The sequence below is a fragment of the Pongo abelii genome, chromosome 17, assembly GCF_028885655.2.
Source record: "Pongo abelii isolate AG06213 chromosome 17, NHGRI_mPonAbe1-v2.0_pri, whole genome shotgun sequence".
Taxonomy (NCBI): Eukaryota; Metazoa; Chordata; class Mammalia; order Primates; family Hominidae; genus Pongo; species Pongo abelii.
The window spans coordinates 85,327,987-85,352,364 of record NC_072002.2 but is presented as its reverse complement, the minus strand read 5'-3'; the positions used below and the strand labels follow the sequence as shown (position 1 = coordinate 85,352,364).

Below are 24,378 nucleotides of genomic sequence, written 5' to 3'. Positions count from 1 at the left end.
TTACATCAGTGGTTCTCAAACATTCTGGTCTCAGAACCCCTTTATTCTCTTAAAAATTATTGGAAGACAGGAAGAAGCATTGTTTATGTGGGTTGCGTCTCTTGAAATGTACCCTATTAGAAAATAAAACTGACAGGCCGGGCATGATGGCTCACTTCTGTAATCCCAGCACTTTGGGAGGCCGAGGCGGATCACCTGAGGTCAGGAGTTTGAGACCAGCCTGGCCAACATGGTGAAACCCCATCTCTACTAAAAATACAAAAAAAAAAATAGCCGGGCATGGTGGCGTGTGCCTGTAATCCCAGCTACTCAGGAAGCTGAGGCAGAAGAATTGCTTGAGACTGGGAGGCAGAGGTTGCAGTGAGCCAAGACTGCGCCACTGCACTCCAGCCTGGGCAACAAGAGTGAAAACTCTGTCAAAAAAAACAAAAAACAAAAAACAAAAAACCAAAACAAAACAAACACCTGAGAAAATTCGTTATTTATTTATTGAAGACACAGAATCAGAGTCTCGCTGTGTTGGCCAGGCTAGAGTGCAGTGGTATGATCTCGGCTCACTGCAGCCTCAACCTCCTGGGTTCAAGAGATCCTCCCACCTCAGCCTCCTGAGCAGTTGGTACTATAGGCACGCACCACCACGCCTGGCTAATTTTGTCTACTTTTTGTAGAGATGAGGTCTATGTTGCCCGGGCTGGTCTTGAACTCCTGGCCTAAAGCAATCCTCCTACCTCAGCTTCCCAAAGTGCTGGGATTACAGGTATGAGCCACTGTGCCCAGGCGAATTTTATATTTATTTTAAAATGACAATATACTCACTACATGTTAACATTTTCATGAATGATAATAAAAACCAGTGAAAGTGGTACCACCTGACATTACTGTAAATCTCTTCTGCCTGACTAAAGGAAGACAGCTAGACTCTCATGTCTGCTTCTGCACTGAATCTGTTACAGTACAGTAGCCCTCTCTTATCTGCAAGGGATACATCCCAAGATCCCCTGTGGATTCCTGAAATCACATATAGTACAGAACCCTATATAAAGTATACTTTGCTTTTTTCCTAGACACACATACCTATGATAAAGTTTAATTTTTAAGTTAGGTACAGTAAGAGATTAACAACTATAACTAATAATAAAATTGAACAATTACAGCAAAATATTGTAATAAAAGCTATGAGAATGTAGACTCTCTCTCTCTCACAAAATATCTTACTGTACTGCACTTAGCTGTCTTCAGATGACTATCGACCGTGGGTAATTGAAACTGCATAGGGGACTACCTGTAAGAAGAAAATTCAGCCTCCTCCAGATATATAGTTGGAAAAAGGAACAATATATTTTATTTAATAACCTTTTCATATAACTATGGATATTTTTCTTTGATACTGTATCAAAACTCAATGAATGATAGTTTCTTAATGTTAAATTGCCCTGTAAAATCTGAAACCATACCACGAAATTTTTTTACTCTATAACATTCAAACCCATTGGTCATGCCTATAATCCCAGCACTCGGGGAAGCCAAGGTGGGTGGAACACGTGAAACCAGGAGTTAGAGACCAGCCTGGCCAACATGGTGAAACCCCGTCTCTACCAAAAATCTAAACATTAGCCAGGCATTATGGCTCACACCTGTAATCCAAGCTACTCTGGAGGCTGAAGGAGAATCACTTGAGCCCAGGAAGCAGAGACTGCAGTAAGCTGAGATCACACCACTGCACTCCAGCCTGGGCAACAGAGCAAGACTCCATCTCAAAAAAAAAAAGAAACTTTGAATTTTATCACTGGCAACAATACTGTTATTTGTTTTTATTGACTCATGTTGATTATTTATGGGAAAATATCTATTAAAACACATGGAATAATCATGTGTGTCTGTCGATCATTGTTTTTAGTAAAAGTGGTTATTTCACACAAAAAAAGGAGCTAGTTAGCTAGTGTAGACAGCAATTCAAACAAGCACTTCCCCTGGAGACACTCTTCCTTCTTCAGTATGTACCGGAAAGTGTCTTTGAAATACTCACATTTCATAAAAAGAATTTTAGAAAGATGTAAGCTCAGGGTGAAGATTTCATAAAATTAATAATTTTTATAGCTTCATCAATGGCATCTGTAAGTATAACCTTTTTTTTTCTTTTTTTTTACTAAAGTGCTTGGTTCTTACTAAAGAACATACGACTATTATTACATTTACTATTACAGTTTGGTGCCACTGCCTTGACTCATGGTAAGTAAGGTATCATCAGTTTTATCCATCACTGCTTTCTGTACCATCAGTGAAAAAGGTAAATGATGTTTCAGGATTATGATGAAAGAGGATCCACAGACCAGAGCCACAGGCTTAAATTATCTGTGAAGGCAATTTAAGAGAACAAAAAGAAAGACTTTAACATAAAGCAAAGCATCCACATGAAAAGTTAATAGCGTTGTAAATCTCTCTCTACACCATAAGTTGCACTGTCAATTTCTGAACCTGTATGGTTCACGTACTTTCATCTCAGCTTCTTAGATTCTACTCCACTGCTCCTAAACCTGTGAGAACACTATTTGCCATTCCCTTAGGAAAAAAAGGAAAAATAAAAAAGAGATACCAAAGTCTTCCCAGAAACGGAGAATAGAAAAACAAAGAATGGAACAGACCATATAATAAAAGAATTACAATACAAATATAACATGAAATATGATAAGATGTAGGCTCCAAAATGTTTGTTATACCAATACATATAAATGGAGTAAATTCAACTATTAGACAAATTTTTCTCTTTCTTTCTTCTTTTCTCTTCTCGTTTTTCTTTTCTTTTTTTTTGTGAGACGGAATCTTGCTCTCGTCGCCTAGGCTGGAGTGCCATGGCACCATCTCGGCTCACTGAAACCTCTGTCTCCCGGTTTCAAGTGATTCTCCTGCCTCAGCCTCCTGAGTAGTTGGGATTATAGGCGCCCACCACCACACCCGGCTAATTATCGTATTTTTAGTAGAGATAGGGTTTTGCCATGTTGGCCAGGCTGGTCTCAAACTCCTGACCTTGTGATCCACCCGCCTTGGCCTCCCAAAGTGCTGGGATTACAGGCGTGAGCCACTGCGCCCGGCCTAGCAAAACATTTTAAGATCTGATTAAAAAAAAAACAACAATCATATGTTATATATGGAAAGGACACATTAAAACAAATTATCTCAGAAAGTTTCAAAATATCATAAAATCTCTCCAGTATTTCCACTCTTTCCAACTATTCTCTTCTTCACTGTGCCTGCGATTTTCTTATGCTACCAGCTGGTTGTACTAAGTGTGTTCTACTTGAGATCAGGAATGTTTTCAGTAGTGGTCATGACTGTATCTCCAATACCAAGGATAGCTCCTGGGCATGGGTGATGCTCAGATGCAAACTTTTTTTGTATTTAAATTCATTATGCAATTTAAACATAAGAACAAGTAAGAATATTTTTGAAAATTATTTACATAAAAATAGTGCGAATTGATTTAGAAATAATAAATAAATGCAGGTGGCTAAAAATGTTTTCTGTAGAATCAAGTACAGGCAAAAAGACTAGGGAAACATTCCTTTAAAAAAAAACAAAACTATGTCTATAATAAATAATAGTCCAGGTACAGTGGCTCACGCCTGTCATCCCAGCACTTTGGGATGCTGAGGCAGGTGGATCACTTGAGGTCAGGCGTTCGAGGGCCAGTCTGGCCAACATGGTGAAACTCCGTCTCTACCAAAAATTAACAAAAATTAGCTGGGCGTGATGGTGCGCGCTTGCAGTTCCAGCTACTCAGGAGGCTAAGGTGGGAGGACTGCTTGAACCCTGGAGGCAGAGGTTGCAGTGAGCCAAGATCACACCATGCACACCCACACACCAACCTGGGCGACAGAGTGTAGGGACCTGTCGCAAACAAACAAACAAAAAAAGATGTTGGTGTGAATGTGGTAAAAAGGGAACACTTCTACACTGCTGGTGGGAACGTAAACTAGAACCACTATGGAAAACAGTGTGGAAATTCAGTAAAGAACTAAAAGTAGATCTACCATTTCATCCAGCAATTCCACTACTAGGTATCTACCCAGAGGGAAAAAAAAAATTGTACCAAAAAAGATACTTGCACACACACAGCAGCACAATTCACAACTGCAAAAATACAGAACCAGCCCAATGTCCATCAACCAATGAGTGGATAAAGAAAATGTGGTGTGTGTGTGTGTGTATGTATGTATATATGTATGTGTATGCACACACACACACACACACACACACATACACATACCATGGAATACTACTTAGCTATAAAAAGGAATGAAAGAATGGCATTCACAGCAACCTGGATGGAATTGGAGACCATTATTCTAAGTGAAGTAACTAACTCTGGAATGGAAAATCAAACATCGTATGTTCTCACTTATAAGTGCGAGCTAAGTTATGAGGATGCAAAGGCATAAGGATACAATGGACTTTGCAGACTCAGGGGAAAGTGTGGGAGGGGGTGAGGGATAAAAGACTACACACTGGGTACAATGTACACTGCTCAGGTGATGGCTGCACCCAAATCTCAGAAATCACCACTAAAGAACTTCCATGTAACCAAAAACCATCTGTTCCCCAAAAACTTATTGAAATAAAAAATACATTATAAAAAATAAATAAATTCCACTATGCTATCTTGAAAAAAATAACTGGGCCTTTGTACAAAGATTGCTTTGCAAAGGCAATTAAACTTCTAATTATACTTAAAAGAAGTGCTAAACTAGAAATCCTAGACATATTACGTAAGGATATAGATTGTATCATTTAGACTGATACAGAGTTCAGTCAATAGATATTTAAAGAAAACACACTGGTCCTACATTTAGAAATTAATTAAAGAGTGTATTTACTTGTTTTAATTTAAAATAAAATGTTTAAAGTACACAAGTCCCTAGTAGTGAAGTTTTTCAATTAACTGAAAAATTCAATTCTGAAAAATTCAATTCTGAAAAATTCTGAAGAAAAAAGAGTCCTCTAACAGAAAAGAATGGAAAAAGGCATAGGCTAGCAACAAGGAAGCTAGAGTAACAATGGTAAGATGGCACTGCATTCAAGAAAAACTGGTCAAACAAAATGAAAAGGGGCACATTATGAAAAGTATAATCCATAATATAATGAAGAAAAAATCTGCCAAAAATCTTTGAACATAAAATGGAACAGCATTAAAATGTCTCTTTCAGCCCAGGAAAATGAAGTAAACAAAAATGAAGAATATAGCAAATTTAAATTACAAAATTAATTTATCTTTTAGACATATGGGATTCTGTACCCTAAAAAATGAGAACACATCTCCTTTTCAAGAACTTATGGAACAGTTACTAAAGGCCCCTATGTAAACTTTAATAAATTTTAAAAGTCAGAGAGATCTCCTTAATTAACCACAAGGCAATAAAATAGCACAAACAAAAAAAATTAAGTAACTTAAATTAAAATCAAGCATCTTTAAATAACTCAAGTCAGAGATAAAAATCTCAAAGTAAACAAAAATGGTATACTAACATAATGAAAATGCTACATATCAGCTGGGCGAGGTGGCTCACACCTGTAATCCCAGCACTTTGGGAGGTTGAGGCGGGCAGATCACTTGAGGTTAGGAGTTCAAGACCAGCCTGGCCAACATGCTGAAACCCTGTCTCTACTACAAATACAAAATTAGCTGGGTGTGGTGGCAGGTACCTGTAATCCAAGCTATTCAGGAGGCTGAAGCAAGAGAATCGCTTAAACCCAGGAGACGGAGGTTGCAGTGAGCCAAGATTGTGCCACTGCACTCCAGCCTGGGCAACAAGAGCGTAACTCCATCTCAAAACAAACAAACTACATATCAAAATCTATGTGATTCTGCAAGACCCTAAAACTGGGTCCACAGAAAAATTCAAAGATTTAAACACTTACAAAACTACCTGGTAAGGAATTAAAAGAAATAAATTAAGCATTCAATTCAAGAAGTCAGTAATTATAAACGCCCACCCAGCAAAAGAAAAATCAGAAAAAATAATGATAAAAGCACAAATTAATGAATTAGAAAATAAAAAGTAACAGCATTAAACATTATAAGAGTTGATTCTTTAATGATACAAGAGAAAACTCGCTTGGTAAACAACTAGCTGGCATAATCAAGAAAGGGAAATATGCTTACACAAAATTAGAAAGAGAGCAATAACCATGCATGCATGAGGAATCAAAATGTGGAAAACTACTTAGAAAATTTTATGAAAATTAATTTGAAACTCAGATGAAAAGGATAATTTTATAGCAAAATATATATCATCAAAACATGCAGCAGAAGACACAGGAATCCAAAAGAAGCTAATAATTGTCAAGGAAACTGAGAAAGTGATCAAGGAGCCACCACGGCTCTTTTTCCTTCAGTTTCAAAAGGGGAGGACAATAAAGACATAGGTCCAAAATTCGCAACACACTTCAGAGCACAGAGACAACAGAAAGCTCCCAGATTTATTGTTGAGATCAAAAGAATACTGATACCAAAATTTGACAAAGAGGACCAAAAAAAAAAAAAAACTGATCTCACTTATGAACACTGAAGTACAAACCTTAAATACCAGCAAACATTGGGAGTGGTAGGGAGAAAACAATTCAACTAGATAAGGTATATCCTGGGATTGCTAATGTGGCTCTAATTTGGAAGTTTATTAATATATATTACCTTAGATCAAAGGAGTAAAATAATATGATCATAGCTATGAGTCACAAAAAGGATCTGTGCCTCTCCCTCTCCCCTTTCTTCGGTCTCCCTCTCCTTCTTTTTTCAGTCTCCCTCTGTTGCCGAAGCTGGACTGTACTGCCGTGATCTCGGCTCGCTGCAACCTCCCTGCCTCGGGCTCCTGTGACTCTCCTGCCTCGGCCTGCCGAGTGCCTGGGATTGCAGGCACGCGCCGCCACGCCTGAATGGTTTTTGTCTTTTTGGTGGAGACGGGGTTTCGCGGTGTTGACCGGGCTGGTCTCCAGCTCCTGGCCTCGAGTGATCTGCCTGCCTCGGCCTCCCGAGGTGCTGGGATTGCAGACGGAGTCTCACTCACTCAATGCTCAATGGTGCTCAGGCTGGAGTGCAGTGGCGTGATCTCGGCTCGCTGCAACCTCCACCTACCAGCCTCCTGCCTTGGCATCTTAAAGTGTTAAGATTACAGCCTCTGCCCCGCTGCCACCCTGTCTGGGAAGTGAGGAGCGTCTCTGCCTGGCCGCCCATCGTCTGGGATGTGAGGAGTCCCTCTGCCCGGCCGCCCCATCTGGGAAGTGAGGAGCGCCTCTGCCCGGCTGCCCCGTCTGGGAAGTGAGGAGCGCCTCTGCCCAGTCGCCCAATGTCTGGGAAGTGAGGAGCGCCTCTGCCCGGCTGCCCCATCTGGGAGGTGAGGAGCGCCTCTGCCCGGCCGCCCCGTCTGGGAAGTGAGGAGCGCCTCTGCCCGGCCGCCACCCCATATGGGAGGTGAGGAGCGCCTCTGCCCGGCCACCCCATATGGGAGGTGAGGAGCGCCTCTGCCCGGCCGCCCCCGTCTGGGAGGTGAGGAGCGCCTCCGCCCGGCCGCCCCGTCTGGGAGGTGAGGAGCGTCTCCGCCAGGCCGCCCCGTCTGGGAGGTGAGGAGCGCCTCTGCCCGGCCGCCCCGTCTGGGAGGAAGTGAGGAGCGCCTCCGCCCGGCCGCCCCGTCTGGGAGGTGAGGAGCGCCTCTGCCCGGCCGCCCCGTCTGGGAGGAAGTGAGGAGCGCCTCCGCCCGGCCGCCCCGTCTGGGAGGTGAGGAGCGCCTCTGCCCGGCCGCCCCGTCTGGGAGGAAGTGAGGAGCGCCTCCGCCCGGCCGCCCCGTCTGGGAGGTGAGGAGCGCCTCTGCCCGGCCACCCCGTCTGGGAGGAAGTGAGGAGCGCCTCCGCCCGGCCGCCCCGTCTGGGAGGTGAGGAGCGCCTCTGCCCGGCCACCCCGTCTGGGAGGAAGTGAGGAGCGCCTCCGCCCGGCCGCCCCGTCTGGGAGGTGAGGAGCGCCTCTGCCCGGCCACCCCGTCTGGGAGGAAGTGAGGAGCGCCTCTGCCCGGCCGCCCCGTCTGGGAGGTGAGGAGCGCCTCTGCCCGGCCGCCCCGTCTGGGAGGAAGTGAGGAGCGCCTCCGCCAGGCCGCCCCGTCTGGGAAGTGAAGAGCGCCTCTGCCCGGCCGCCCCGTCTGGGAGGTGAAGAGCGCCTCCGCCCGGCCGCCCCGTCTGGGAGGTGAGGAGCCCCTCTGCCCGGCCGCCCTGTCTGGGAGGTGAGGAGCGCCTCTGCCCGGCCGCCCCGTCTGGGAGGTGTACCCAACAGCTCCGAAGAGACAGCGACCATCGGGAGCGGGCCATGAGGAGGATGGCGGTTTTGTTGAAAAGAAGGGGGGGAAGTGTGGGGAAAGGAAGGAGAGATCAGATTGTTGCTGTGTCTGTGTAGAAAGAGGTGGGCACAGGAGACTCCATTTTGTTCTGACTAGGAGAAATTCTTCTGCCTTGGGATGCCGTTGATCTATGGCCTTTCCCCCAGCCCCGTGCTCTCTGAAACATGTGCTGTGTCAACTCAGGGTTAAATGGATTAAGGGCGGTGCAAGATGTGCTTTGTTAAACAGATGCTTGAAGGCAGCATGCTCTTTAAGAGTCATCACCACTCCCTAATCTCAAGTACCCAGGGGCACAAACACTGCAGAAGGCCGCAGGGTCCTCTGCCTAGGAAAACCAGAGACCTTTGTTCATGTGTTTATCTCCTGACCTTCTCTCCACTATTATCCTATGACCCTGCCACATCCCCCTCTCCGAGAAACACCCAAGAATCATCAATAAATACTTCAGAAATAAAAAAAAAAAAAAAAGAAAAAGAACAAAGTCAGAGGACTCACATTTTCCAATTTCAAAACCTACAGCAAAGTTATAGTAGTCAAGACAGTATTGTCTTGGCATAAGGATAGACAAATATGTCAACAGAATAGAATTGCAGGTTCAGAAATACATCCATAACTTATGGGCAACTGATTTTCAACAAACATGCCAATGCAATTTAGTGGGGCAAAAATAATCTTTTCGACAAATGACACTGGGACAACTGAATATCCACTTGCACAAGAATGAACTCTTACCTCATAGCATATACCGACAGAACTCAAAATGGATCATAGACCTAATTATAAGAGCTAAAACTATACTTTTTTATCTTTCTACCTTGTTTAAATATACTTTTATAATAACAAATTGGGAAATATGGTTAAACTTATGGTTTTCTGTTATTGAATGTCATCAAATTGATGAATAACAAATTGATTGAATATCAAAGTTGATTGAGCTTAATTATTATTAAGTATTATTGTGTATGTCTGTGTATCCTGTTGATAGACTGGCAATATTTGGGTAAGTAATAAAAGAAAGACATACATAATTTATAAATTATTGCATACTATATTAGTTTGCTAGGGCTGCTATAACAAAGTACCACAAACTGAGTGGCTTAAACAACAGAAATTTATTATCTCACAATTTTAGAGGCCAGAGGTCCACGATCAAGGCATTGACAAGGCCATGCTCCCTCTGAAGGAGCTAGAAAAGATCTGTTTCATGCTCCTACTGGAAAATATAATTCCAATCGTCACCTAGAGTTATCCCTGCATGTTTGTCTCTGTGTTCAAATTTCCCCTTTTAATAAGGACACCAGTCATATAGGATTCGCAGTTCACCCTACTCTGGTATTATCTCACTTTACCTTAACTAATCATATCTGCAATGATTCTGTTTCCAAATAAGGTCATATTCTGAGTTACTGGGGTTTAGGATTTCAACATGTAAATTTTAGGAGCAGGGGACACAATTCAACTCATCACACATGCTTATTTCATAGGATTAGTTTTCTTCCCTTAATTTCAACAAAATAACTAAATGTGTTATTATAATCAATATTTTTACATAAATTGTATTTGATTGTAAAATCGCCTGAGGAATTAAAAAATAAAAAAGTATAAGGTTATAAAATTTGCATAAATTTTATAAAAATATGTTAAAATAAATGTAAAATTTAACAATTAAAAAAAAAAAGGATCTGAAAAGATACTAAACATCAATTCCTGACACCCCAAACCCATTGTAAAATAGGGACATATATATATATATACACACACACACACACACACACACACAAAATCAGAGCTGTAATGAAGAAATGCTGAAAGCCAGCAACGAGGACATCAATTGTCAGTATTATTAATTAGCATTATTTCCAACATATTAGCCAATGAATTAGACAAGAAATAAATATAAATATTGGAAAGGAGAAGACAAAATTATCCTTATGAAATGATTAAACACCAGAAAATTCAATAGATGCAGCTGAACAAGAGGGGTATGTTCCGAGAAATATGTCGTTAGGTAATTTTGTCATTGTGCAAACACAGAGTGGATTTACACAAACCGTGATTGTATAGCTTACCTAGGCTTTATGGTATAGCCTATTGCTTCTAGGCCACAAGCCTGTAAAGCATGTTACTGTTCTAAATATTGTAGGCAATGTAACACAATGGTAAGTATTTGTGTATCTAAACATATCTAAAGAAAGAAAAGTTAGGGTAAAAATATGGTATTATAATCCTATAGGATCACATTACACACTCGGTTCATCATAGACTAAACTGTCATTTTGCAGGGCATGACTGTATCGGGGAAAAAAAAGGAACTCAGTCAAGTGACCAATTACAAAATTCATATGTAAAAGTCACTAAAAATTCTGTAATTTATTTTTATAAATTTATTTTTAGTTTTGAGATGGGGTCTCACTCTGTCGCCCAGGCTAGAGTGCAGTGGTGCCATCTCAGCTCACTGCAACCTCTGACTCCCAGGTTCAAGTGATTCTCCTGCCTCAGCCTCCCAAGTAGCTGGGATTACAGGTGTGTGCCACCACACCCAGCTAATTTTTGTGGATTCTATAATTTTAAGAAGCAAATAAGAAAACATAATAAAAGACTAGTCCTATTTATAACAGCTTCAAAAAAGGTGAAATAATAGCAAATGTAAAACTACATGAAACACTTTAAAACTCCTCAGAGAATCATAATAGATCAAATATACATAGACATATCTTGTTCTCAGGTAAAACAATTCAATCCTGTCAAAATATTGACTCGAGATCCCAAGAAAACATCAATAATGCTTTTTCAAGAAAGTCAACAAAATGACAGTAAAGTTAACTTTGTTATACAAACAACAAAAAGAGAAAAATTCTAAAAGACTAACTGAAGGAGAATGAGCTACATGACATATTAAAACATGCTGCAACAGCTTAACACTGGAGGAGGGAAAAGACAGAATAGAAAGTCAAGAAATAGACCAAGAGACATATGGGAAGAGTATGTCATTAAGAAGACATCTTAAGACCACCAGGGATAGGTGAACCATCAATGAATGATGATGAGTAGGTAGGAGAAACTTTCGGGACTAGTGGGTCCAGCAGGGCTCTTACTTAATTTCTTGTATTAAAATGAATTCCAGAAACATCAAATATATAAATATTTATTTTTAAAAAATATAAAAGTTGGAGAAAAATATTTTTAGAAGCCTTGCACTGCAGAAGGCCTTCTAATACATAACATAAAACCCTGAACCCATAAAAGAATAAATCTGACAATGCAAAATGTACAAATTTCTTGATAACCAAAAAATAGAGAAAATGCATAAAGAAAGCAAAAAATAGAGAAAAACTGCAAACATATATGACAAAGGATTAATGTTGTAACATAAACTGTGCTGTTAGAAATCAGTAAGAGAAAGGCAAACAATTCTATAAGCAAACGGGCAAAGCATAGAAACAAACATCACACAAAAAGAATGATGAAAAGGAAGAAGAAAGGCAAGAATAAGAAAGAAATCACAAAAGCAAGAGGGAGAACACAAATTCAAGCAGCCAATCAATACCCTAAAATATTCTCAATTCATTCATCATTAAAAAATCCACAGGCCAGGTGTGGTGGCTCACGCCTGTAATCCCAGCACTTTGGGAGGCCGAAGCAGGTGGATCATGAGGTCAAGAGTTCGAGACCAGCCTGGCCAACATGGTGAAAGCCTGTCTCTACTAAGAATACAAAAATTAGCCAGGCATGGTGGCGTGTGGCGCTTGCCTGTAATCCCAGCTACTTTCTTGCTGAGGCAAGAGAATTGCTTGAACCCGGGAGGCGGAGTTTGCAGTGAGCCAAGATCACGCCACTGCACTCCAGCCTGGGCAACAGAGCAAGACTCCATCTCAAAAAAAAAAAAAAAAAAAACCAAAGAATTTTGGCGCAATAGAAATTGTTCTATATCTTGATTGTGGTGGTGTTTATATGACTCAATGCATTTGTCAAAACTCAACAAAATGCAACAAAAAAAGGTGATTTCACTGTATGCAAATTATATCTCGATTTTTAAAATTCATTGAAAAGGAAATTCAAACCAAAACAAGATAACCTCTTCATCTGAGTCTGAAAAACTTAAATTAGTAACACTTAATGTTGGGAAAGGCATCCTGAACTGAGCACTCATAACTCATGATTGAAGTAAACTGGTAAAACTTTGTAAAAGATTATTTGAAAACATTTATCAAAAATTTAAATTGATATACACCTAACCAAGTAATTATGCTACTAATGATTTGTCCTTTGGATATATACTCATGCCAAAAACAAAGACATATGGACAACAATGTTCCTTATTGCATTAATTGAAAAAAAAAAAACAAAACAAAAAGCAAATATTACTTGATCATTGACCTAATATTGGTAAATACAGACCACATATTGGCCTACTATGTGCCAAGTCTTTGTTATAACCCTGTAAGTTTGGTACTGTGCACTGTGGAACCAGACTGCATAAGTTCACGTACTATATTCTGGCTCTACCATTGAGTACTTGTGTGATCTTAGAAATATCAGTACCCATCACTCAGGCTAGTTGTGAGGTTTAAATGCATTAATATATGTGATGTTTTGAAAATAATGCCTGGCTCATATTAGGCTATACAGATGTTTGCAGCTAGCAAAAGTAGTAGTACTAATGTTCTCAATGTATAGATGGGGAAGCTGAGATACAGAGAGGTTAAGGAACTTGCCTAAAATCACACAACTGATTTTGGAGCTCACTTCCCTACACGAAACATTTACTACATAATTCATTTTGGCAAAAATGTGGAACCTAAATGTCAGGAAGCAACAATAACCATAAAAAAATCATCAGACTAGTTTAATAAATGATCATCAATACAAGGGAATGTTGTAGAGATAAAGCCAGATGTCCACTACACATTATTGGAGAAAGAAGCTATAAAACTAAATGCAAAGATCATCTCATTTGTATATATATTTATATGCCTAAAGTGCATAGTAAATGTTTCAAAGAATACACAAGTAACAGTGATTACATCTCTAAGTGAACGGGAAAAGGGATCAGGAAGTTGTAACCGTCGAGTTGTAACGGTTACATTACAGTAATGTAACCGTTGAGCCGATTTTACATGACTACAAAATGACCACTCCACCCCATCAAGTGTTCAGGTACAATTTAAGGTAAAATAAGCCACTCTAAGTAAAAAACCCTGTGTCTGTGTTTCAGTTACTTGGTATCATGAAAAGCAGGACTGTGATGCTCTCAGGGCCAAAGGTATAAACAACTTTCCTTAATCCATCTCCCATAAGCCTTCCCAAACTGTTCCAATTGTTCCTCGCTTTTAATCTCATGAAGCAAAGTATTAGCCTCATGCCTTGCCTCATTCCAAGTACCTCATTTCAGCCTTTTGCTTCCCTCTTCAAGCAATAGCAAAAACACAAGGATGAAAGATGAACTCATTACCTTCTAGGATCTTAGATTCTACTGTAGAATACATTGGGGAACATCTGCAGGAGACTGTAAGAAGTGCTCTAAGAGAAACATATTTCAGAATGCCATCAGCACTCAGAGCCACACCTAACTCAGACCAGGAGGAATGAGGGAAGGCTTCCTATCACTAAGGCTGCTACTTCTGCTGCTGCTCCAACCGCCACTCACTTGGAGGTTATGCACTAACAAATGTTATGTTTATCTTCTTGAATCCTCACAAGAGCTCTACTTGGAAGACACTATTTTTATCTGTTTTATAGAAGAGCAAACTGAACCTTAGCTTAATAATTTGCCCAAAGTCACAAAAGAAGTTACCATGTAATGGATACAAGTGGTGAACCTTTGGTGCATAATTCAAAAATTGCCATGTTACTTGAATGTGCACTCACTTAACATCAGGCATGGCAACACAGAACCTCATGATGAAGAGCACAGACAGGAGACGGGAGATGAGAGTCCACATTGCAACTACTATTTCCTAATGCCCTTGGACATCCATGTCTCAGTCTCCTCATGTGAAAATGGGGATAAAAGCAGTATATACCTAGGCGATTCACTTCTGGCATGATGGAATGAGGTAGTCGGCCGGGCTTGGTGGCTCATGCCTATAATCCTAGCACTTTGGGAGGCCGAGGTGTGCAGACTGCTTGAGCCCAGGAGTTCAAGACCAGCCTGGGCAACACAGGAAGATCCTGTCTCTGCAAAAACAAAAAACAAACAAACAAAAAAAACCGCACAGAAAATTAGAAAATTAGCCAGGCATGGTGAAGAATACCTATAGTCCCAGCTGCTAAAGAGGCTGAGGTGGGAGGATCACCTAAGCCTGGAAAGGAAGGTCAAGGCTGCAGTGACCTGTGACTGCACCACTGTAATCCAGCCTGGGCAACAGAGTGAGATCCTGTCTCAAAAAAAAAAAAAAATCATTTATGAAAACTATATTTTAAAAAAAGGAATGAGGAGGCCAATAAATTTCCTTCCCCAAAAGTAACTATGAAGCTGGACTAAACTGTCAATAGCAACCATTTCAGTACTTTGAATTCATCACATTTGGTGATGACTGGAAACGTTAAGTGTGTACGTCAATTTAAAATACTATAAATATATTTTTTTCATTTCTTCTCTTCTTCAAAGGACATGAGATTGTATAAGTTAATAACTGTTAACACAGTACTGTTGAGGTTATAACATACAACATATAGTAATTTACGTAAATAATAGCACAGGCTGGGCGTGGTGGCTTACGCCTGTAATCCCAGCATTCTGGGAGGCTGAGGCAGGAGGATCACTTGAGGTCAAGGGTTCGAGACCAGCCTGGCCAACATGGTGAAATCCTGTCTCTACTAAAAACACAAAACAATTAGCCAGGCGAGGTGGCACATGCCTGTAATCCCAGCTAATCGGGAGGCCAAGGTAGGAGAATCACTTGAACCTGGGAGGTGGAAGTTGCAGTGAGCTGAGATCATGCCACTGCACTCCAGCCTAGGCAAAAGAGCAAGACTCTGTCTCAAACATAAAAATAAAAATAAAAATAAAGGCATAAAGTTAGGGGAGGAAAAGGAGACATGAAACCAAGTGTCTGTATTTTATCAGTATTAAGCTAGCATTATTTTGAAGCAGACTGTGGTAAGTAAAGATACTGGAGTGATTTGTGGAGCAATCACGAATAAAATTACTTAGACAATATTATTTTAAAAATAAAACGTCAACAGAGGAAATAAATTGGCACACCAAAAGATATGCACTTAACACAAAATAATGCAGTAACAGAGGAACAAATAAACAAAAAAAATTTTTTTAAAGAATAGCAAAATGACAAACATAAATCCAATGGAATCAATAATCACATTAAATGTGAATGGACTAATAAACCCTTACTCCAGGAGTCAGCAAACTTTAGTTCACAGGCAAAATTCAGCGCATCATCCTTTTTGTGTATTTCATAAGCTAAAAAATGTTTTTTTTATTATTTAATGATAAAAAAACAAAAAAGTGACACATGGAAATTATATGAAATTCAAATTTCAATGTTCATAAATAAAAGTTTGGAATAAAGCCACTCCTACTTTGTTACATATCTTTTATGGCTGCTTTCTCACTGCAACAAAGTTGCATTGTTAAGAGGCCATAAAGCAAGCAAAGCCTAACACATTTACAATCTGACCCTTACAGAAAAAGTTTGCTGATGTCACTCTACTCAAAAAGTAGAAATTGTCAGACTAAATCTTTTTTAAAAAAGAAACAACTATGTGCTGGCTACAACAGACTCCCCTAACACAGAAAGACACAAACCACTTAAAAAGGACAGGAAAAAGTTTCCATGTAAATAATAATCACGAGAGCTAGAATAGCTATATTAATATCAGACAAAATAGACTTTTAGTATTACCTGGGGCAAAAAGGGGCATTTCAAAATGATAAAAGGGTCAATACATAATGAAGACACAGCAATTGTAAACACATATGCACTTAATAAAACCCCAAAATACATAAAGCAAAGCCTGAGAGAACTGAAAGGAGACACAGACAATTCAACAATAATACTTGAAGATTTCAAAAAGCCAATTTCATAAATGATGGAACAAATAAAGATGAAATAGCAAGATATATAATACTTCAACACTATCAACTAACTTGACCTAATTAATATTTTTTCAAGGCTTTATTTTTCCGGATAGACCAAAACAAGCCTCAATAGCCAGGTGTGGTGGCTCACACCTGTAATCCCAGAATTTTGGGAGGCAAAGGCAGGAGGATCACATGAGCCCAGGAATTCAAAACCAGCCTGGCCAGCACAGTGAGACCTAGTTGTTGCTAAAAATTAAAAAAAAATTTAGCCAGGTATAGTGGTGCATGCCTGTAGCCCCAGCTACATGGGAAGCTACATGGGAGGATCACTTGAGCCCAGGAGTGTTGAGACTGTGCCTTGTCCATCATTACGCCACTGCACTGCAGTCTGGGTGACAGAGCAAGACTGTCTCCAAAAGCCTCAATAAATTTAAAAAGACTGATACTATAATTATACCAAGTAGGTTCTCTGACCACAATGGAAGTAAATTAATGATATATCTACAACAGAAATAAATCTGGAAAAACACCAAATATTTCTAAATGAAACAAAACACTTCTAAATAACCAATGGGCCAAAGACTAAAAATCACAAGAAAAAGTTAAGAAATATTTTGAACAGAATGAAAACAAAACATACACAAATTTATGGGATGTGGCTAAAGTAGTGCTTAGGAAAAAATGTACAGCTTTAAATGCCTATATCAAAAAAGGTCTCAAATCAATAACCTAAGCTTTCACCCTTAAGAAATTAGAAAATAACTAAACCCAATGAAAGCAGAATAAAATAGTAAATGTTAGAGTAGAAATTAATGAAATAGAAAACAGAAAAACAAGAGGGGAAAAAAAAAATAAAACCAAAGGTGGGTCATTCGAAAAGATAAAAAACAGACAAAGCTTTAGGCTAGACTGACAAAGAAATTAAGAGAGAAGACATAAATTAGCAAAATCAGAAATGAAAGGGAGGCTATCACTATCAAGCCTATGGAAATTTAAAGGATTATATGGGAATACTATAAATCACCTTTTACCAACAAATTAGAAAACTTAAGAGAAAATGGACAAAATCCTAGAAAGACACAAATTACCAAATCTGACTCAAAAGGAAACAGAGAATGTAAACAGACCTATAACGAGTAAAGAATGAATTGATAATTAAAAACCTTCCTATAAAGAAAGGTCAGGCTCGGGTGGCTTCACTGGTAAACTCCACTAAAGATTTAAACAATTAATACAAATCTTCACAAACTCTTTCAGCTAATAGAGAAGAAAGGAACACTTCACAAGCCATTCTGTGAGGCCAGTATTACCCTGATAACAAAGCCAAAAACATCACAAGAAAACTACAAATCAATATCCATCATGAACACTGATAGAAAAAGTCTTTATTATTTTTAGAGACAGGGTCTCATTCTGTTGCCCAGGCTGGAGTGCAGTGATGCAATCATGGCTCGCTGCAGCCTCCATCTTCAGGCTCAAGTGATCCTCCCACCATGGCCTCCCAAATAGCTGGGACTACAGGCACGCACCAGCACGCCTGGCTAATTTTTTATTTTTTGTAAAGATGGGGTCTCCCTATGTTGCCCAAGCTTGTCTAGAACTCCTGGGCTCAAACAGTCCTCCTGCCTAGACCTCCCAAAGTGTTGGGATTACAGGCGTAAGCCACCATGCTTGGCCAAAACTTCTTAACAAAACGTCAGCAAACTGAATTCAGCAACATATAAAAAGCATTATATACTTTGACCAAATGAGATTTATCCAGGTTGGTTTAACATCAATAACCAATTGATGCACTACAGCATACTAATAAAGATGGAAAAAAAACACAAATGATCATCTTAATAGTTGCAGAAAGGCATTGACAACACCTAATGATGATAAAAACCTTTTTATAAGCTAAGAATAGAAGGAAACTTGCTCAAACTAATTAAGGGCAACTATGAAAAACCTACAGCTAACATCATACTTAATGCTGAAGGGCTGAATGCTTGCCACTAAGACTGGGGGCAAGACAAGGACATTTGCACTCACCCCCTCTACTCAACACTGTATTGAAGGTTTGAGCCAGTGGAACAAGAAAAAAATGCATACAAATTGGAAAGGAAGAAATAAAACCATCTTTATTCATAGTTGACACAATCTTAGTTTTTGGCTTTTTTTTTTTTTTTTTTTTTGAGATGAGTCTCACTCTGTCACCAGGCTGGAGTGCAATGGCACGATCTCAGCTCACTGCAATCTCCGCCTCCCAGGTTCAAGAGATTCTCCTGCCTCAGCCTCCCCAGTAGCTGGGATTACAAGCACGTACCACCACATCCAGCTATTTTTTTGTATTTTTAGTAGAGACAGGGTTTCACCATGTTGGCCAGGATGGTCTTGATCTCCTGACCTCGTGATCTACCCACTTCAGCTGCTTTTTTGTGACAGGATGTCACTCTGCCACCAGGCTGGGGTGCAGTGGCATGATCACAGCTCATTGCAGCCTCGACCTCCTGAGCTCAACCAATCTTCTCGCCTCAGCCTTCCAAGGAGCTTGGACTACAGATGCATGCCACCACACTTAGCTAACTTTTAATAGAGACAGGGTCTCCCTATGTTTCCCAGGCTGGTCTTAAACTCTTAGGCTCAAGCGATCCTCCAGCTTTGGCCTCCCAAAGTGCTAAGATTATAGGCATAAGCCCCCACGCCTGGCCAGCTGACAAAATCTTATACGTAGAAAAACCCAAGGAACTCACACAACACACACACACACACACACACACACACACTACGAGCCTACAAACTTAGCAACAATAAAACGACTAGCACACCAAAAGTGAATTAAGAAAACAATTCTGTTCACAAAATATAAAATGACTGAGGAATAAATTTAACACATGTAGTACAAGATTCATACAGTCAAAACTACAAAACACTGCTAAGAGAATACAGAGATTCTAAATAATTAGAGATTCCATGTTTTTGAACTGGAAGATTCAATATTATTAATATGGCAATTCTTCCAAAATTGATCTATAGATTCAAACAATCCCTATCAAAAGCTTAGTAAGCTCTTTTTTATATTAATTGATACAACATTCCTAAAATTTATATTGAAATGCAATTTTGAAAAAGAACAAAGTTGCACTATCCAATTTCGAAAGTGCTTATAAAACTATAGGAATCAAGACAGTGTGCTGCTGACATAGAGACTAGTACACACATCACAGAATAAAGGAGTCTGGAAATAAATCCTTACATTTATAGTCGACTGATTTTCAAGAAAAGTCCCAAGACGAGTCAATGAGGAAAGTCTTCTTGACAAATGGTGCTGGGACAACTGAATAACTAAAAACAAAAATGTAAACCCTTACTTCACACCATAGGTAAGAATTAAGTCAAAATGGAGCATACACCTAAATGTATGAACTAAAACTATAAAACTTTTTTTTTTTTTTTGAGACGGAGTCTTGCTCTGTTGCTCAGGTTGGAGTGCAGTGGCGTGATCTCGAATTACTGCAACCTCCGCCTCCCGGCTTCAAACAATTCTCCTGCGTCAGCCTCCCGAGTAGCTGGGATTACAAGTGCATGCCACCATGCCCGGCAAATTTTTGTATTTTCTTAGTAGAGACTGGGTTTCACCATGTTGGCCAGACTGGTCTCGAACTCCTGACCTTCAGATCCGCCTGCCTTGGCATCCCAAAGTGCTGGGATTACAGGCGTGAGCCACCGCGCAAGGCCATGAAACTATAAAACTTCTTTAAAAAAACTTTGTGACTCTAGTTTGGACAGAGTTCTTGGACACAATGCCAAAAGCACAATATATAAGAGAAAAACTCTGCTAAGTTAAACATCATTAAAATTTAATAACGAAAATTTAAAAATGTTTGTTTCAAAACAAACCATTAAAAGAAAGATAAGCCACAGGCCAGAAGAAAATATCTGTGCATCATATCTTCTAAGCCACAGGCTAGAATATCTGTGTATCATAACTGACAAGAGATTATACCAAGATATAAATAAAACCTAATTGTTTAAGTGAGCAAAAGATGTGAACAGACCTTTGACCAAAGACAACACACAAATGGCTAATAAGCAAACGAAAAGGTGCTTAATAGTATTAGTCATTCAAAATGTAAATTAAAGCCACAAAAAGATACCACTGCACAACACTATCATGACAATATCATGACAAAGGCAGGGATGCAGAGAAACCAGAAACCTTATACACTGCTGGTGGGAATGTAAGATGGGTTGGCTTTTAAGCAAAGTTTTTTTTTCCCCAATTGCGGGAAAGTGACGATTAAAGTGTGTGGCTAAATATAGAGAACAAAAAAATTTATCACACAGCAGGTAAACTTCAGACCCCTAGAAATCATTCTGTATCAGTTCATACAGATCATCCTGTGTCTTTTCTCTTTTTTCTTTACTGTTGCATTGACCTTGTATCTTGACTTTTTATTCTTTTTCTAGTACCTGAGGATCAGAAGTTTCTCCATTTTATTTTAGTCAAATTTATCAGTTTACCTTTATTATTTGCCCCTTCTATTGTCTTAAAAAAATTCATCTGACATTGAGATCATATGTCCTCCTGTATTTGCTGTAAAGAAGTTTTGGTTTTCATATTAAGTCCTTGATTAATCTAGTACTGATTTATGTGTGAGGTAGGTAAGGATTTACATTTTTCCACACAACCAATTCACTCAACACATTTATGGAAGAATATCAACCCTCACAAGAATCAGAGATATACAAATTAAACTATTAACACTATGATTTTCCAAAAGTCAAATCAGCAAAGATTTTTCTAAATGGTTGTATTGATTGCCTGAAAGTGTCTTTTTTAAAAAATTTATTATTATTAGTTTTTTGAGAGTCTCAGTCTGTCACCCAGGCTGGAATGCAATAGTGCAATCTCAGCTCACAGCAACCTCTGCTTCCCGGGTTCAAGCCTCCTGCATCCTGTAGCTGGAAATACAAGTACATGCCACCACTCCCAGCTAATTTTTATATTTTTAATAGACATGGGTTTCACCATGTTGGCCAGGCTGGTGTCAAACTCCTGACCTCAGATGATCCACCTGACTCAGCCTCCCAAAGTGCTGGGATTACAGGTGTGAGCCACCGCGCCCAGCTGAAGGATCTTAATACAGCCATAAAAATTAATTTGGCAATATGCAACTGAAAAATAACCATACTTCTTGACCCAATAATGCTGTTTTTATAAATATTAAAGAAAAAAACCATAAAAATATTCCCTGGATCATTATTTATGACAAAAAGTAAATTTAAATTAAAAAAAATTGGAAACATCCTAACTTCCAACAGTATGAGTAAACAAAATCCTGGCACATTTACACAATGGAACTTAAGAGAACCAGTGAAATTGATATTTATACAGAGTTATAAATAACATGAGGGGAAAATTCATATTGTTCATTTGTTAAGTGCAAAAACACAGGAAACAAAATTATATGTATGTGTTCAATTACATAGAAAGAATAGGGAGGAAAACTGGACCACAAAGTACAGCAGAACTGTTAACTGGATGGAAGAATTTTTTGTAAACATTATTTTCAAAACATCCTATAATGAACATGCAGTGTTTTTATAAGAATAAAACCTGTGAGCTTGTTTGTTCTTACTTTTTTAAAGGAAATGGTTGAGTAAATCCATTAAAAATGCAGGGCCTTTTCTTGGCTTTCAGTTATACCATGACTGCCAAACAAAAAATAAATCAAAAGATGAGACTGTTGGGTTTTTTGTAGCTTTTTGTTTTTACTATTATTCTTTGGCTTTGGTAGAACCTAGACAGCCTCCTCCTCTTTACCTGCTCAAAATAACTTTTTGCAAATCTGACTTAAATTTTTTTTATACTGGTGTATATATATACAGTTAGGAACTGGCCTTGAATATTCAAAATCTAAATGACAAGAGTGATAAGCCTACCAGCTTTTCAAGACCCTCTTCCCTTCCTACTCAGCTTATATTCCACAATTCATCACTGTAATCATTTCCTTGTGTATACTTCTATTCCCTTCCTCTATTCTCCTGAAAAACTCTCTTGGTAAAACCATATTAGCAAATTCAACTCCGCTTATGTCATGCCTGCACCCATAGAGCTAAATAAGGCAGGAGAAAAAGAGAACTGGTCTGATGGGTCTCACTTTGTAGTCAAGGCCATGACCCGCAGGTGGGTCCTTAATGCTGTCTGGAAATCAAACTACTTTTCCCTGGTCCATTCTTCTCCTTCCCTGCTTACCATTTCACACCTTCCCTCTCTTTTCTCCACCCCGGAACACTCCCATTACCCCGGAACACTCCCTCATTTAATATCGCAGCAGATGGCCCAACTTCCTATTTCACCGAGAAAAGGAACGACATCAGAAGACCTTAGACTCGGCCCCCATCTACCCACTCAGCACCATGTTTCCATCTACTCCATCCTGCTACCTTGCTCAAGGGCCCCCACTGTCAGCTGGCACACTTAATCTCCCAACAATCTCCCCACTCCACTGGATCATTCCTGAAAATGTTATTTCTCATATATAAACAAACTTGTAGGGACCCCACCTTCCTCACCAGCTGCAGCCCCATCTCTCTCATTCCCTTTGCAGCAAAATGCCTTAGGAGAATTGAGTCTACTGATGCCCACGATTCCTCTCCAATCTTCTCTGACACCCACACCAAAGCCTTCTCTACCAATCATCGCACAGAGCAGCTCTTGTCTAGCGAGAGTTCACAGTCCTAATCTTAGAGGCACTGTGTGACCACTGACCACTCCTTTTCCTTTAATAAAATTTTACCTCTTTGCTAAGCACACCACTCTCTCACGGTCCCTCAGTCTGACTCCTTTGCTAGTTTCCCTCTGGAGTCTTAACGGGAGTGCCCCAACACTCAAGACTTTGGTCCCCTCTTGTCCATCCGTGATTTCACTCATGCTCATGACACTATATAGCATCGATGTGCCCTACACTCCCAAATTCTCTCTCTTCATTTACAGACTAGTTATATTCAGCTCCCTTCAGGACACTGCCACTTTGATGTCTTGCAGATACCTGAAACTTCACAAGTTCAAAACTCAACTTGGGCTCTTTCCCACCCCACCCCCACACCAGCCCCACTTGCAGGTTTAAATCTTCTCTACCCTACTTCCATTTCCGGCTACTCCACATTCTTCCAATGATCAGATCAGAACATTCAGAATCACCCTTGGCTCCTTTCGTTCTCTCATTCCTCATCCAGTATGTCATGAAATCCCAATTTCAGCTACCTCCAAAACCTACGCAGAATCCAACTACTTTTTGCCACTATACTAGTCCAAGCTACCGTCCTCTTTCTCCTGCATTACAGCAATACCTCCTAATTAGTTTACTTGCTTTCTTTCCCCTGCCCCATTCTATTCTCAACATGTCTCAGCAAACTGGGACAGATGCTGACACTCTGGCTACTACTGTAATAAGGTCCTTTATCTCTGACCCAAGAGTCTTATGTCTTCTGCCAGCATCCATGAAACTGTAGCAGGCTAACTGGTGAGCCTGCCTTTGAGCTTGTGTTGAAGGCAAAAATCTCAGACATTTTACACTTCTCAGCAACTACATTCAAACATAATAAATATTTACAACTACATAAAAACAGAATTACATTTACATAATAAATGGAATACAGTTGCTTTGACTTCTTTCAGGGCCCTTAGCTCTTACCACAATAATCTCTAATTAAAATGCAATAGGAACACTACATGGCTACAAAGGTAGATTTAAAAAAGTTAAATATAGCCAAATTAAGACAAATGAACTTAAAGTTGCCAAATAATTTAAACTTAAGAATAAATTTATATTTACAGCAAAAGTTCTAATAAATTTTCAAGTGATTCACTCCTACTTTATAGGCTATTGACACAAAAATATGGGGTAGCACTAGCTTAAGTTTGCAGGGGGATACTGAGTGAATCTCCATATAAAATACGTGATAATCTCTAAA

The 24,378-nt window shown here is 39.5% G+C and overlaps 1 protein-coding gene across 5 annotated transcripts in view; it reads right to left on the bottom strand.

The window, feature by feature from the left end:
• Nucleotides 1-24,378, bottom strand: part of SOCS6 (suppressor of cytokine signaling 6) — a 44,587-nt gene that overhangs the window by 8,444 nt on the left and 11,765 nt on the right. The window contains exon 2 of one of the 5 annotated variants that reach the window (XM_063716765.1): nt 14,399-14,552. The gene's annotated coding sequence lies outside the window, so the exon portion shown is untranslated. 5 annotated transcript variants of the gene reach the window in all.